The following is a 4,486-nucleotide window of genomic DNA, read 5'->3' as shown; positions in this document are numbered from 1 at the left end:
GAACTAAATATAATGGAATGAAATAAACACATACACTAAATGATTCACAGTCTCAACAAACCACCATTTTTTTCTGCACACCTCCCGGTAAGGTCGAACGTTGCATGTACTGTAAAATTAACAAATGAAATGGGTTGTTTCCCTTGGACTTTTGTTATAATTATAACTGGACGAAATATGGACTAATTTCACACATTTTTTGTAGATTTCTATATTGACGAAGAGAACACCAGATGATATATATTTCACTATAATGCTGTATTCAGTAAGCCATGACTGGTTAAACGAACATATCTAGCACGGACTTCTCGGTTACTTTACAAATTAATATAACGGACTTTGTGCTCCAAAAATAATAAATTCCTAGCTTTCCAACGTTTTTTTTTTAATCACCGACATTACTTCACCGACTCTAGGCGTTATTACACCATCTCGGGAACATCAGTTTGATAACCATTTTATCACCGACAGGTCGACGCTTCTAGCTATGTGCAAGACGCACACCAAAACCGGGTCTAAAAACCCCTGCATAATATGGCAATTTCTCGTACATTCTGGACCGCGAGCAAGAAATATCATCTCGACAGCAAAATAGACTATAATTCACCATATAAAATTAATTATTAACTTACCTGAGTATTGTAAACATTAGCCTAGGGATATCCATGTCCTGAATTGACAATTATAATTCCCCACTGCTACTTTACCAAACTCAATGCTTCACTCAATGACCATGTGCCGACTGATATAAAACTCACCTGTTAAATTTCTATACGTGTACAATCTCGTGATTTCACAAAAGGTCTACTTGATTCGATTTACCGGTGTTAGTGGTATTTAAAGCTAGGATAGTTTAAATAGTCCTGTATGGAAAAAATGTAAACGACAATTAACTGAAGTTTGTTACAGAGAGAGTGGTAGCAGTATAGGTCTTATCACTGCTATTATTTTCTACGTCAACCTATGATAATAAACATTTGATATAAAACATTTTGCAGACAAAACCAATGTTATTTTGGGCTTTGTTTGCTGGTACGACAACATATTTGTCATGTATAGTAGACAATGTTTTTGCTACATCGGGGTCTTTGAAAACTGATGTCGCCTTGGCACTCATTGACCTACTTAAAACTTTCAGTCGTTTCAAAATTAAAGACTTCACGGCCTTTAACCACTCTGACAGAGGATCAATAACTTCTTGTTCTCGTTTTATCCATTTTCTTGCATAGTCCTCGACGGCATAAGAACTTTAAAGTTATAATTCCAATTTATGGAGCGTGGTTCACGGTACTTGGGGCCTTTAGAAAAGGGTATTACGTAGAGATTCGTTTTCGATAACAGTTAAATCTCTCGTAACGACGTGACCAGAAGGACCATATTTGAATGGAGAGCTTTTGCAAGAACAGTCAGGTGGTTTAGCCTTGAAGTCCTTAATCTCGAGGTTCTGCAATAGCCTTTTATAATTGAAAATTTTGGATGCAATGGGCGAAGTATAGGAATGTGAAATAATTGGTATGGATTTGTCTTTGAAATATGGAGGAATTTTGTTGGTAACGTTTTTTGTGATTGAGGATGTTAGCCAAATTAATTGCATCTATACCTTTGTTGACAAACGGTAGTGGGAGATATGATCGTTTTTCTTCATCCTGACTTGTCACGCAAACTGGTTCAAAGAGTCTGTGGAAACCGATATCCAAAATGATGGCAACAAGTCTTTATAATGATGAGGTGGGGTAAGAAATAGGAGTGTCAAGACTTGTTTTGTAAAGGGAGTGTAGTAGAGTTAGAGGTATAGAATAAAGTTTGGTTCTAATGTGATAAAGTCCAAGATATTTTTGTATGAAAGGAGGGAGACCATCTACGGAGATATCATGTAACTTAGGTGACGTATAGTGGCGATGACCATGACTCCTTTCCCGTCTTTGATTTTTGTCAAACAAATTCATCACATTCATGCTATTGTTATATTGGCTTGAAAGGTTTCCTATACGTTTGATGTTGTCATTGCATTTGTAAGGTATTGCAGTACCCAGTCTGCGTATCCAGTACTCCTGTCTTTCCCTATGATAGTTTTTACTTAGAACGGGACTGTTCGTAGGATGGTAATTTTTTTTTCTAAAATATGAACTTTCATGGAGAGGATTGAATGATCTTGTTGATTAAAGTGTTGATAAACTGTCGGAAATTTGGTGGTGTTAATTCCCGAACGATGACCGCACATTCTTTTATTTAATCGTTCTTGCGTTTCTCTAACATATATTAAACCACATAAGTTGCATACTAATCCATATACTAAGATTGTTGATTTACAACTTAAGTCATCGTGACTTCTTGTATGGAAGGTTTTCTTTGATATAACTTGTGTATCATATTTTCATATATATATTCGCATTTCACTTATTTTGATGTCTTTTTTTTTCTTGTGGCACATGATATCTTATATGTACATGGTACATGTTCTTTTTTTTTCGGCAGTAATTTTGGTACATAGTACCCCTTTTTTAATTGTACATGGTACCAATTGTGTAGTGTCTTAGTAAATATGTGCATATTTGATTTTTTTGTTTATCTTTACGCTGCCTCTAGTTTATAGGGTCGTTTTTACAATTGTTTGTAGCAATTTGTTTATATGTCAAGAACAACATGTTTAGAAGAAAAAATTCAAATATATTGGTACATGTACATGTGTAGTTTAAATTTTACCCTGGTTTTCCAGGTACATTTTATCTTTGTAGTTTATGCAAGTTACGCATGATTATTGTAAGTTGGATATAATACAAATTTCATGCATTAAATCTTTATGCATTTTGTTTATGAGTAACATGTGATTTTAGTTTACAGGTATTTATCCATTGTTACAACTTCTTGCATTTTAATGATAAACAGCTGTTTTCAAATACGGTAAATGTAATTGTATTAATTTTGATAGCTGATTTAAAAATTGGTTTATTATACACATGCAGCTATATTTTTATTTCATAGAGGAATTAGCCCATTAATATATTTATCAAAGTACATTTGTTTTATTGGTACCGTGTACATACCTATAGCTGTTGTACTTTACTAGAATAATGTACATATAACTGTTTACTTGATATGATTCATATGTTGTTGTGCAGCTTCATTAATTAAGGACTATTAAATTCCAAATGGGTCGGACAAAAGGTTCCGATGAACGTCCCACTAGGTCTACGTCATCAAAATATGCCAGGATTCTTACGCCTTTGAAGAGAAAAATATTAACGAAGCATCATCATCTCAGATGTCAAATATTCTCAACTGACTATACAAAAATTAGCAAAGGGGATCTTAAATCAGCAAAAATTACAGGACTAATCAACACCTACAAATATTTAAGAGATGGTAGAAAGGCAGAAATCCAGTATGGACGGGAACATTCCCACACAACCTATAGATACATGTACCAATTCTCAACAGAACGCCACTACTTTTACAAATGTATCTTATAGCATAAGTGCACTTATTAACAATAATTTAGGTTCTGAACCCTCAGCTAGATAATGTAATAACATAAATGCTTCTGTACATCCACCAGGAACAGATTGAACAGCAGGTATGCCTACTGATGACCATGCATCTCCTACAATTAGTGATAGAATGTGGTGTGGTGATTTTATTGATCTTCACTTGAGAATGACTCTTGGGCAGTAACAATGACACAAGGTTAATTTTCAAGCAATTCATTCAAGCCAAAAGAATCACTGTCTTTCAAGAATTGAACTGAGGCTTTTTACATTTATTCTTTATGGCAATATTGTTTAAAAACATTTCCAATGGAAGCCTCAAATTAACTCATGTATCATTCGGAAAATAGTTGAGTTACGGGGAAATGATGTTTTTCATTATTATAATAAGTCCTTTAGAGTCTTGCGCAAGGAAAATCAACAACCATGACAAAAAGTGGTAGATGAAATATACAAGAAGGCTATGTATACAAAGTCTTCCAAAGACCCTTCAAAACAGGGTAACCCATCCATATCCAAGAAAAATCAGCCCTTTCTTGGTACCTCAAGACATGGCAATGCTTTGTCTACAACACATTGTGTCAAAACAAAAACAAACAAACAAACAAACAAACTGCAATTACGCCCATGCATGCAGGCTGTACAGAGGACTACGTCATGCATCAAAAGGCAGCATAGTTCCTGGATTAGGGAACAAGGACAAAGATTGACAACTCCTTCCAAAGTATTGATTTGCAAGAATATGCTGTATTGAAAATAGGATTAGGAATTGGGAATTGTGGGTGATCAAGAATAGCAAACAATTATCACTCAGCCATAACCAACTCAGACATTGTTTATGGAAAATAGCTAAAGAATCTTTGAAACAGAGAATTATTAAACCCCGTTACCCAATTTAGTGTTCCTGGACAATTTCGGCTTATTCGTGACCTCTCCTTTCCAAAAGACATTTCCGTATACTCCTTAATTCCCTGAGAGAACTTACAGTTTAATATGACAGT

At 34.7% G+C, this 4,486-nt stretch overlaps 1 long non-coding RNA gene across 1 annotated transcript; it reads right to left on the bottom strand.

The window, feature by feature from the left end:
- Positions 1 to 239: 239 nt before the first annotated feature.
- Positions 240 to 1,446, bottom strand: LOC148603983 (uncharacterized). Its single transcript, XR_015916864.1, has 2 exons — positions 633 to 1,446; positions 240 to 525 (listed from the first exon to the last, which is right to left on the bottom strand). It is a non-coding gene; the product is annotated as an uncharacterized LOC148603983 (long non-coding RNA).
- Between the last annotated feature and the right edge of the window lie 3,040 nt (positions 1,447 to 4,486).

Source organism: Perna viridis, chromosome 11, assembly GCF_037379345.1.
Source record: "Perna viridis isolate PV_CMFRI_1.1 ecotype Kerala chromosome 11, ASM3737934v1, whole genome shotgun sequence".
NCBI classification, from domain to species: Eukaryota; Metazoa; Mollusca; class Bivalvia; order Mytilida; family Mytilidae; genus Perna; species Perna viridis.
This window is presented reverse-complemented; position numbering and strand designations above follow the sequence as displayed.